This window comes from Oryctolagus cuniculus, chromosome 2 (genome assembly GCF_964237555.1).
Source record: "Oryctolagus cuniculus chromosome 2, mOryCun1.1, whole genome shotgun sequence".
Lineage (NCBI taxonomy): Eukaryota > Metazoa > Chordata > Mammalia > Lagomorpha > Leporidae > Oryctolagus > Oryctolagus cuniculus.
This window is the reverse complement of record NC_091433.1, coordinates 181394528-181406964: the sequence shown is the minus strand read 5'-3', so window position 1 is coordinate 181406964 and position 12437 is coordinate 181394528. Positions and strand designations below refer to the sequence as shown.

The 12437-nt window shown below is 41.4% G+C and overlaps 1 protein-coding gene across 22 annotated transcripts in view; it reads left to right on the top strand.

Annotated features, from left to right (window-relative positions):
- Window positions 1-12437, top strand: part of TDRD15 (tudor domain containing 15) — a 462408-nt gene that overhangs the window by 265491 nt on the left and 184480 nt on the right. The window lies entirely within an intron of this gene.

Sequence of the window (12437 nt, the reverse complement as noted above, 5' to 3'; positions counted from 1 at the left end):
GAAATGTTCCTTTGTGGTTTAGTAGATTACCTGCTCCTTCAGGAGAAATCCAGTGGTATGTGCTGGGTGTGGTCAGGGAGTTTCAACCAGAGCTCCTTGGTAGACCAAGTGTCCAGAGTGACACCCAAGTTGGGCATGGTCGATCTCTGTTCACATCCCCTGCCCCTCTCTTCTAAGGAGGTCCAGCTGCCCCAGGTGAGCCCACAGTGCCTGTACACTGCACCTGCTCCAGCACATGAACCACACAAAGGATCTATGTGCTCCTTAGTGAGCATGGAGGCCCTCTGCAATGATGCTCCTCATCACTCAGGTTGCTCTGCGTCTCTGGGGTTGGACCAAGTAATTGCTCAAAGACCCAGCCACGCCCATGCACTTCTCAGTTTTCTGGTCTAGCACACAGTCACAGGATTCTGTTATGTTTTTTCTTTTTATCTTCTTGCTTTGTAAATATTTCCCATGTATCTTGGGAATTAGTTCATTTCTTTGCTTTAGATGTTTACTGGTCAGATAATGCAGTTTGTGGGTTTTCTTTTGACCAAAGATGAATCCAAATCTTTTTAAAATTGAATGTATTATCAGTAATTTTAAAATTTCATTTAAGAAATCTTTTTTAGGTGTTGATTCTCTTCAATTATAATCTTTACATTTTAACATTTTATTTTTGCCCTTTACAAGGTAGATATTTGGCTGATCTGAAGTTCAGCTTTGACTGCATTATGATATGGAGACTTTTTCTTTATGGGTTTTGTCCTTTAACTTCTCTTCTCCTTTGAGATTATACCAGATTACATTTCCATTATTCCTTTTTAATAAAACCTGGCCAACATTTGGTATTAGATTAAGAGCTGTCTTTCGTCAGTTCACTAGATGCTAAACAATGCTTCACTGAAGTTGAACCTTTCATATGTTCATTGGGCATTTCCAGCTCTTTAGAGTATATGTGAATTCCCATTCATTTATCTTCATCCAGATGTCATCTGCTTGATGAGACCTCCCCTGACTATTCCACTGAAGCTTGTAACCCCCCATGCATTCCTGATACTCCTTAAACTACTCTGTTTTCGTTTTTTCCCATAACGCTTATTATCTTCTAATATATGATTTATGTTGTCCGTTCCTTCTTGTCCATCTGTCATGAACGTGTCTGCTGTCAGCTCATAAGCAAAGGTGGTCTGTTGAGTACACCGAGGTGCCTAGACTAGTGTCCGGCAGGTAGTAGGTGCTGTGATTCGCCAGTTTGCGCTCCCTCCCTCAGATCCACCTGTTGCAGTCCTCTCCTCCCAACCCGACTCCTCAAGATCTGGGGAGACGGTCTTTAAAAAGATAATTAAAGTTAAAGTTAGCTCATTAGGATCCAGCATGGCTGACTTTCCTGTAAGAAAAGGATATTTTTGTACAGACACACACTAAGGGAAGACACAGGGAGAAGACAGTCATCGGGAAGACATGGAGAGCAGCCTCCGCAGAGACCAGTTCTGCCAGCATGTGGACCTCAGACTTCCAGCTGCCAGGACTATGAGGAAATGGAGTTTTCTTTAAGCTGCCAGTCTGCGGAACTCGTTACGACAGCCCTAGCAAACAATGACAGTGTTCAATATATATTTTTTGAGCCAAATTACATATTTTTCTGATTGTGATATTTGCTCTTTTTTAGGAGCTATCTATACAATGAGAATATTTACTTTTCAGTTTGCTTACTGAAATATGTTTTCCTAGTTTCTCTTTCCCTGTACAGCTTTGTTTATATTTAATTACCTTTTAACTTTGTTTACAGTGGGGTTTTAAAGTTCTTGTTCAAAATTTTGTGATATGAGTGTAGTCAGATCAATCCTTTCTTAATATACATGAAGTTATTTCTTGGTTTTTATTGTGTTCACTTCCAGTGTCTGTTTATTTTGGTGCTATTATTACACTTTTTAATTATTATAAATTTATAATGCATTTTAACATCTCTATTATTTTTTATAGATGTTGTGTTTACAGATTTGCATAAAAATACTGTTAAGATTTAATAATGTCTTATTTTTTCCACAAATATGCTTCATAAAAATGTATTTGCTTTAATTCCTTTAGATGGTCATTTCCTTTCAAACTACAAAATTATCTCTTATGACTGCCTTTTTTAAAAATTCCATGCTGTTCATCCTGTTAACGATGGTTATGTTTTGGGTTGAATAGTATATATTGGTCCAATATTGGAAATGAGATAATTTCTCATAAGACAGAACTAGAATTACTTCCATTTTATTGAGCCAGATTACAGGTCTGGTTTTAAAGATGTGGAGAAAGAGTTGGCAGCAACATCTTTACAATAATTTTTCCCATAAATTGGTGGGCATTTTTTTTTTTTTTTGACAGGCAGAGTGGACAGTGAGAGAGAGAGACAGAGAGAAAGGTCTTCCTTTGCCGTTGGTTCACCCTCCAATGGCCGCCGCGGCCGGCGTGCTGCGGCTGGCGCACCGCGCTGATCCGATGGCAGGAGCCAGGTACTTCTCCTGGTCTCCCATGGGGTGCAGGGCCCAAGCACTTGGGCCATCCTCCACTGCACTCCCTGGCCACAGCAGAGAGCTGGACTGGAAGAGGGGCAACCGGGACAGAATCCGGTGCCCCGACCGGGACTAGAACCCGGTGTGCTGGCGCCGCAGGCAGAGGATTAGCCTAGTGAGCTGCGGCGCCGGCCGGTGGGCATTTTTTTCAGAGTGTTTATTTTTAATTTTGCTTTTTAATGCAACTCAACTTATGAGACACTCCCAGACTAGTGTGAGACAAGTGAGCAGCCCACAGGCTTACAGGAACCTGAGAATGGGAATTGCTTTAAATTTTCATCCCAGGAGCTTCCCTGGTCTCATCTGGAGCTCTTTACAGATGGCGGTGTGGTGGGGGCCGTGAGTAGTATGGAGTCCTACCGCTGTATGTGCAGAAGCTGCTGGCAGAAGTGAGTGGCGGTTCCTTCACACTAACCCTTACCTACAGCCTCTGCTACCCCAGCTTTGGGGACTTGTCGGGGAGTCTCATCAGGGTATTAGCAGCACCCACTTTACTCCAGGTTACATGTTTCTTTCATGTAGAATTATTTTGAAATTGACCTTTCTTCATTCTTTTGTGTTATGGTTTAAAAATTCTTGAAAGTTTCTGACTTAGATGTATTCCCTCCTTCCTTCAACACTAAAATTGGGTGAGGGAGTTGATATTTAGTCATTGCAATTTAAAAGAGGAGTTCAATGGATTTGATTACTTTAAGCCTTTGGAGGATATGGTTAATATTTTAGTATATTGTCTTTCAATATTTTTTCAAGATGCATATTTTATACTTAGGTGAACTCAAAATTCTATACAATTTGGATTTCTGCGTTTTAAACCCAATATTATGTGAGGAACATTTCCAACTTCTGGTAAACACATTTAAAATTATTTATTTATGTATCTCTTTGAGGGGCAGAGAAACACAGATGGAGGGGAGGGGAGGAGACAAAGAGAGGGAGAGAGAGAGAGTGGGAGAGAAAAGGGAACGCTCCCATTTACTGGTTCACTCCCAGATATCCACAAAGCCTGTTCCTGGGTCAGGGTCAAAGCTGAGAACTCCATCCAGGTGTTCCATGTGGGTAACCGGAACCCAATTACTGAACCTTCACTGCGGCTTCCCGGGGCCTGCATTAGCAGCAAGCTCAATCAGGAGCTGGAGCCGGGGATCAAACCAGGTACTCTGAAGTAGGATGCAGCCATCTTAACGCTAAACACTCCCTCCAGAAAACACATTTTCAATAGCTATGTAATTCTCTATTAAAAGAATATATTGAGTTTTGCTCTGCCATTTGAATTCTGAATATTTCTATTTAAGAGATCTTACAATCAGTGACAATTCATTTGTAAAAATGTATTTCTACTCTGTAACACTGTGTAGTGTTGTTGGTGGAGGGGTGATGTGTAAGTGTGAGTTTGGATTATAAACTATAAGGTATAAAATGTTCTTGGAACACGGGAGGGGAGAGCTTATTTGGCTTTTGTATTTTGGGATATGGCTTCACTGATGAATGATACTTGAAAAGGCTTTGAAAGCTTAGTAGAATTTTCCAAGTAAGGAAGAGCATTCAAGATACTAAAAAAAAAAAAAAATCAATAAAGACATGACATAGAAAAAATAAGGAATTCAGTGTTGACGTGTATTTGTGCTTACAACAATGTGCTCTTGAGTTTAGACTGTATCCTAGCAAATGCTTCAACCATGTCGCTTTATAGATCTGTAATGCACTGCTAAGAAAGTATAGCCAAGTGTGTTTATGGTTAAATATTTCCTCCTGCCCCCTTTCTTTGGCATGAAAAATATGATGAATATGAAAAATAAAACAAGTGGCGACTGATTCAATGTGTGTATGTTTTATTCTTTCCCTGTATTCTGAGTCATAAATTCATTCATTTATAAAACTATTGAGGGAAAGGACAGTAGCTATAGAAAGAGACCAACCTGAAAATGTCTGCAAGGTCTGATGTGGAGAAGAATGAAGTCTTTTAAGAAATAACCATGGTGTTTAAAGCCAGTGTGTAAATTAGAATTTAAAACAGAAGAGAATCACCTCTGAGTCTTCATCCTTGCTTGTCTCCGGTTCTCTGAACATTGGAAAGATTCAAGAACTGCTGAGAGTGAAGCCTTCTTAGGATTTGTGCCGTACATATTGTGAGCTGTCAGTGAGCGTTTTATAAGTGTTACAATGTTACCGTAATATATTTTAGGGGTAGAAATTGCCAACTCTGGCAACCAGGAGGCCTTTTATCAAATTAGCGAAAGGGCAGTGAGATTTGTTAAGGACAAAGATGTAGTGATTAGATAATATGTCAGCTCTGTGGAGAGCACTAATTGCAGCCAGAGATTAAAGTCACTGTTGAAATCACTGAAAGCTCTGAAGATTTGTTGAAGTAAATCAGAACCAGGCCCCACGTCACACGCACAATCAGTGCCACCAAATGAATAGACATCATGTGCTACTGCTTTCTGCCTACGTCCACGACTGTCCCAGAGACAGTATGGCTGTGGTTATCATCCTGAGAGAGATTAAGAGCTTTGCACCTCTAATAGCAAACCTACAATTACCCAACGCGAGAAGACATAGTAGATTAAGTACAGCAAAAGAGATCTACATCAACTTAATTTATCCAAGCCACCAGCCTATTGTACTTAGGAAAATAATTCTGAACTTTACTTAAGATAAAACTTTATGGCAGTCATCTTTTAATTTGAAAATTAGTGAATTAGCATTTCTAGGATAACTGTGGCTGTGATTCAAATTTAAGAGTAGTTAGATGGCTCCCACCCTCCGCACCCCCGCCTTTTCTTGCTCAAAGGGAAACGCTCTGTGGGGTTAGACCTAAATGTGTTAGCTCTTCCCTGAGTCCAGCGATTCTCTAGAACAGACTACGAATGCCTTCCCTGTACACTCGTAGCACTCTAAGGCTGCTGAAAATCATGCTCTGAAATTAAGGTACCGGCAACACGAATGGTAGGTGCCCTCCGGGCTATGTAAATGAGAAGGTACTGTGACAGGATTTAGAATCAGAGGTCTAGAATTTCAGTCAACTTGAGAGACATGGGAAGAAATGAGTTATGCATTTAAAGGAAATTCTGGATAAAATTTAAATACATGACATTTTATTTTATGGATTTATTAAAGTGTAAAGACTTTTTTGAAAACTTGAGTATAAGTATATTCTGTTAGCACATGGCTTATAAAATTGCTGTTGTCACTCTGTATGGAAATACTAAATATGGGAAAAATACTTCATGTTTTTTCTAATTTAGGGAAATATTTTATAAACTCCTCTTAAAAGCCCAATTGTTTTTCATAGTTTTTATCTAATAACACTTTATTTTGTTTTTTTTCTTTTGAGGCTTGCAAAGAGCTTTGTACTTTTCTAGGTCGAAGTATGCATTATTACAACCTGATTTTTTTCTTTTTCTACTAAGCTAGTTCAAATCATTGTGCTTACCACACTCTCGAAAAGTTCTATTATTTTCTCTTCCCAAATCAGAGAGGTTCTAAGGAAGACAGAAGCAGGCCATGACACCATTCCTTGAGGTTTTGGATGTGGAGATCAGATGGGGCTGAGATTCACTGCTCCTAGTTTTGTACTTTAGAGTTCGCCTGGCCCTTGGAATTCTGTCCCTTCAATACTGTTGACAAGGTCTGTCCCCAGGACCACATCAAGACTTTCAGGACCCTAAGCACTAAAAATATTATTACAGGGATAGAGCACATGGAAGGTTTTATTAAAATATTAAAGACTAAGAAAATACTTCTTGAAATTCTTTTAATGTTGGCTGTTTCAATGGTTCTCTCTGTGTGTGTATCTTCAGAAAGTTAATGTGAAAAAGAATTGCAAGTATGATTATTTTCTATCTCCTGGTTCATTCCCTAGATGCCTCCAACAGCCAGGACTGGGCATGCTGAAGCCAGGAGCCAGAAACTCCCCCATGGCTGGGCGGCATGCCCTCATGGGCACGAGCCTCCTGCTTCCCAGAGCATAAATTATCAGGGAGCTAGAATTAGGGGCAGAGTCGGGACTCAAACCCAGACCCTCTGATATGGCATGGTGGCATTCCAAGTGTCTGAAACACTACACCAAACACCTGTCCCTCATTTTGCAATAATACACATTGCCTGTTATTATGAAAAAAAAAAAAAACTTTTGTACTAAAATAAACTCATACTCTTAATTTCACTTTTCCTTAATTTTTTGAAGTCCCTTCATATATATACACATAGATACATATAGATGTTCATATATGTAAGACATGAAACTCACTTCACAGAATTTTTTTTTTTTTGGACAGGTGGAGTGGACAGAGAGAGAAAGGTCTTCCTTTTGCTGTTGGTTCACCCCACAATGGCCGCTGCGGCCGGCACACTGTGGCCGGCACACTGAGCTGATCCGAAGCCAGGAGCCAGGTGCTTCCTCCTGGTCTCCCATGTGGGTGCAGGGCCCAAGGACTTGGGCCGTCCTCCACTGCCTTCCTGAGCCACAGCAGAGAGCTAGACTGGAAGAGGAACGACCGACTGGGACTAGAACCTGGGGTGCCGGCGCCACAGGCGGAGGATTAGCCTATTGAGCCGTGGCGCCGGCCACTTCACAGAATTTTAATGCCCCTGCTTGCATGTGCTTACTCCAGCACTGACTACCCCTGTAGAACATGGAGAAAGGCTCCTGCCCATGACTCCATCTGCCTAGAACTTCCTCAGAGACAGTGTGAGCAGCCTGCAGATTTTATCTGGTATATACATGTAAGGCACCCATCTACATCAGTTCAGCCTCATTTTATGTGCTCATCAGGCTCCAATGCTTTAACATGCCTACCTGGTAGAAGCACAATCCGGGGAAGAGACATACGGGATGAAGGAGGAGGGGCAGGAAAAAGAGGACTCTGTTCCCTATTTAGTTTGAAAACTGGAGGATTTTCCTTGAAGTGCCCACCTTGTTTCCTTGCACTAAATTACTGCCAGCAAGTGCAATTTGTTACCCATGTGAATAGACTACACTTGTCTCAAATATCAGGATTCCAAAAAAGGTCTCGTTCTCAGAGCGTTTCCCTTTGGGACTAAGGATTGATGCATTCTACAGATATTTTGGCGTGTCTGCTGGATGCAAATCATTCCATAAATATTTATGCAAGATCTGTGTTTGAAACACAAATGAATAATATCGTTTCTGACCTGAAGGAGTTTATTTCTGATAGGGGAGATGAGAGAATTACAGTTATCTGTAATAAAAGGTGGGTTACAGTAAGTTCTGCATTAATGGCCATTTAATATTTAAGGGGTAGGGCAGGGTAGGATTTAGTGTCACAAATGTATTTTAATTTTAGCTCAGACCAACAAAGAATTTTTTTTCATTCTTTAAGTCCGTGGGCTTGAAGGTGAATTTATTTCCAGAAAGAACACTGTCACTTTGTCATTAGGAAACAAAGCAATTAGATGAAGAGTTTGAATTCTTCTATGTACTTTGCCATATAGGAAGTTATCTTGTTCGTCCCCACTCCAATAACGAAAGCAAACAAACAAAGGAGAACACCTGCTTGTTTCACCTCTAATTGTGTTTTCTTTCATGCTGGCCCCCAAGGGCCAGATTTAGTCAACAGCTGTGCACCATGTGTGCCCGGAATCTGTGGAAATGGATGCCGTGATCTGCAGAACACTCTAATTCCCTTTTTTTCTTTGCATGGAATAGTCTGATTGAGTTTAATTTATCTTTCCACTTTAGTGTTTCAGAGTATGCACGGTGAGGTGTATTTGTAGGAGGAATAATACGTGTACACACATCACTGAGATGATGCTTCGAATCCTAGCGGACGTACCATCACATCTCATTTCTTCACATTTGGCAGCTGCAAAGGTGTGCGCAGAACCGCCCTCCCCATGGCCTACTTTTTCTGGAGAGGGGAAGAGGTCCAGCTGTTTTCACAGTGATTAATCTGCAGACTTCAGCCAGGGACTCCTGTGCGATGGAGTCTTTCATGATTCCACTGGGGAGTATGGAGACTTCTTCTTTGCAATCAGGACATCACTGAGGAAGATAGAGTTGTGATCTAAAATCAGAATTCGTATAGTCGGTTTTTTTTTTTTTTCCTGGGGAATTTTGGGTTGCGTGTGTTAGGGCTGGTATTTAGGTATTTCTCACAAAGGATTTCAAAATGTTATCAGCTTTGTCACTATGAAGCCACTTGCTTCATATGGAGGTACAGAGCCAACTCGTCAATTTAATGTTCAGCACAAGAGAAACATGACCTTTCTGAAGATTCTGTGCTGACGTCATGCTTCTTTGCGATTCTGCCCTTGCTGCTGGGGGCTCCCAGCAGTGCTCAGGTGCGTGGTAGAGTGCTGGGCTATAGAGTTTTGTTAGGTTCTATGTGTGAGCGTATTTTAAAAATGTTAAGTGTGCTTTATTTTAAGACAGCCTAAAATGATCTTTTAAATGATGCTTCCACACCAGATAACCAAGGTATAAATAAATGAGAGCTCAAGATAACACAAGGCAACATCAGTCCAGTTTTTTTTTTTTTTTTTTTTTAATCCTGGTGTTGTGTAGATGAAACAAAACACTAGGCAGCTATGAATACTAGTGAAAAACTGACAGGTTTAATTGGATAATTTTGTTCAGTATTATTGCCTTAAAGAGAAGAGTTTGTTTATTAATATTGAGAGAGGGAGAGTTAAAGAGAGAGAGATCGAGAGAGGGAGAGTTAAAGAGAGAGAGATCTGTCTGTTGGTTCATTCCCCAAATGCCTACAGCAAGTAGGGCTATGACAGGCTAAGGCCAGGAGCCAGGAGCTTCACTGGGGTCTCCCACATGGGTGGCAAGGGTCTAAGTACTGGGGCCATCATGTGCTGCTGCCCTCACATGCTAGCAAGAAGCTGAGTCGGCACTTGGATATGGGATGTGGGTATCCCAAGTGTCAGCTTAACCTGCTGTGCCATAACACTGGCCATTTAGAGTTCCCTTTTTAAAAAAGTCACCTATGGCACCACACCATCCTCATGGTAGTCTGGTAGACCAACTCTGCCATATGGATTCTACCAAGAAAGAACTGGAAGTTTCTAGAAGCAGTGAGAATATGCTTGATTTGTTCTGCTGTACCATCATAAACTATTTTGTGCTTTTTAGACTTGGTTACTCATTTTTGCCTTTGATGTCTTTGAGGTATTTTTTTTTATTTGTTTTTGAGTTTGTTTCTTTAAATAATAGTTTGTGACTGTATCAGTGCTGTTGATGACTGCAACTCCTGAGCTTTGGTCAGAGCCATCCTGACACCCAAGAGGATGTCAGTGCTGCCCTCTGTCCTGGAAGTCATCTTCCGCACCAGAGATGAGCCCACCAGTGATCATGAGGTGGTAAAGGGAGATAGTGGGGCACAAACTCCTCATTTTCTCTGTTATAAAGTATGTTAAAAGATGTAGTAGATGAAGACCACTGGCTGTATTTATCAGAGATTTCTAAGTGTCCTAATAAAGTAAATGAATCTGAATTTTGATGAGACTATGGCCTACTCAATAAAATGCAATAATGAAGATTTACAACAGGAGTAGAATTATTTGGTAACAGTTTTTAGGTGAATTAAGTCAGAATCATGGTACAACCCCTTCCACTTCCTTCCTACCCACAAAATTCTCTGGGTGATGCATGTTCTGGAAACTGGTTTTAAAGCACCCATATTGGATTCCAATTCAATCCCATCAAGGTGGCATGTACCAATGCCATCTGACTAGTCCCAGTGATCAATTTCTGTTCACAATTGATCATAATGATAGGACTAAGAGCCAAAGGGAGCACATAAACAAGACTAGTGTCTGCAAATACTAGCTGATAGAATAAAAAAGGGAGAGAATGATCCATCATGGGAAGTGAGATACACAGCAGACCCATAGAATGGCAGATGTCCTAAACAGCACTCTGGCCTCAGAATCAGCCCTTAAGGCACACGGATCTGGCTGAAAAGCCCATGAGTATTTCAGGCATGGAAAGCCAAGACACTCTGGCAAAAAAAAAAAAAAAAACAAAAAAACAAAAAACAAAACAAAACAAAACAACAAAAACCCTACATGAAAGATCTCCGCTAGTGAGATCCCAGTGGAAAGAATGGGTCATCAAAGAAGGAGGTACCTTTCTCTGAAGGGAGGAGAGAACTTCCACTTTGACCATGGCCCTGTCTAAATATGATCAGAGTTGGTGAACTCAAAAGGCTTCCATAGCCTTGGCAACTCATGACAAGAGCCTAGAGTGATTACTGATGCCATAAACAAGAGTGTCAATTTGTAAAGTCAACAACAGGAGTCACTGTGCACTTAATCTCTGTCCTTAATGTGCTGTACATTGTGATTTAATGCTATAACTAGTACTCAAACAGTATTTTTCACTTTGTGTTTCTATGTGGGTGCAAACTGTTGAAATCTTTACTTAATATATGCTAAACTGATCTTCTGTATATAAAGAGAATTGAAAATGAATCTTGATGTGAATGGAAGGGGGGAGGGAGAGGGAAAGGGGAGGGTTGCGGGTGGGAGGGAAGTTATGGGGGGGGAAGCCATTGTACTCCATAAGCTGTACTTTGGAAATTTATATTCATTAAATAAAAGTTAAAAAAAAAATAAACCACCCATATTGCCTGAAATGCTGGAATGAGCTTGTGTCTGTGACATGGGTGGTTTAAGTCTCTAACGAGAGAGATATGTTCCTAATGTGGTTTGGGAACTCCTCTGTTGGGCATGCGTTACTACCTGTGCAAGTCCCCACTTATAAACACAAGATTGGTCCCAACACATTGACAATGCTTTGGACCACATTTATTCTTGTGGCTTCCCTGTTACCATATTGATGCTTTCCAGTAGCAATGCATTAGATTTTTTTTTAAGACTTTGTTTATTTATTTGAAACAGTTACACAGAGAGAGGAGAGGCAGAGAGAGAGAGAGAGAGAGAGAGAGAGAGAGAGAGGTTTTCCAATTGGCTGCAACAGTTTAAAGATTTTATTTATTTATTTGAAACAGTTACACAGAGAGAGGAGAGGCAGAGAGAGAGAGAGGTCTTCCAGCTTGCTGCAATGGCCTGAGTTGCACCAATCTGAAGCCAGGAGCCAGGAGCTTCTTCCAGGTCCCACACATGGGTACAGGTGCCCAAGGACTTGGGCTATCTTCTGCTTTCCCAGGCCATAGCAGAGAGCTAGATTGAAAGAAGAGCAGCCGGGACTAGAACTGGTGCCCACAAGGGATGCTGGTGCTTCAGGCCAGGGCTTTAACCCGCTGCACCAAAGTGCTGGCCCCAGTTTTTTTTTTTTTTTTTTCACTTTTTTTTTTTTTTTTTTTTTTTTTTTTTTTTTTTTTTTTTTTTTTGACAGGCAGAGTGGACAGTGAGAGAGAGACAGAGAGAGAAAGGTCTTCCTTTGCCGCTGGTTCACCCTCCAATGGCCGCCGCTGCAGCCGGCGCACCGCACTGATCCTGGCAGGAGCCAAGAGCCAGGTGCTTTTCCTGGTCTCCCATGGGGTGCAGGGCCCAAGCACCTGGGCCATCCTCCATTGCACTCCCTGGCCATAGCAGAGAGCTGGCCTGGAAGAGGGGCAACCGGGACAGAATCCGGCACCCCAACCGGGACTAGAACCCGGTGTGCCGGCGCCGCAAGGTGGAGGATTAGCCTATTGAGCCACGGCGCCGGCCTTTTTTCACTTTTTTAAGGCAGTTTTCATATTGCCATTTCTGCCTCTTTTGTGTTAAAGCTTTTCCAGTTTGTTTCTATTCTTAGGTTAAGGGCAACTCCATGCAGTGTCCCTTTGTGTCCTTTGCTGAGGGACTGTCTCTTGATATGCAGATTTATCTAGAATCTTCCCTTTGTCAAATTTAGTGATCAACTGTTCAGTGGGACACACTTTTATAGTTGTGTGGAAATGAACATGCTGTTCATTA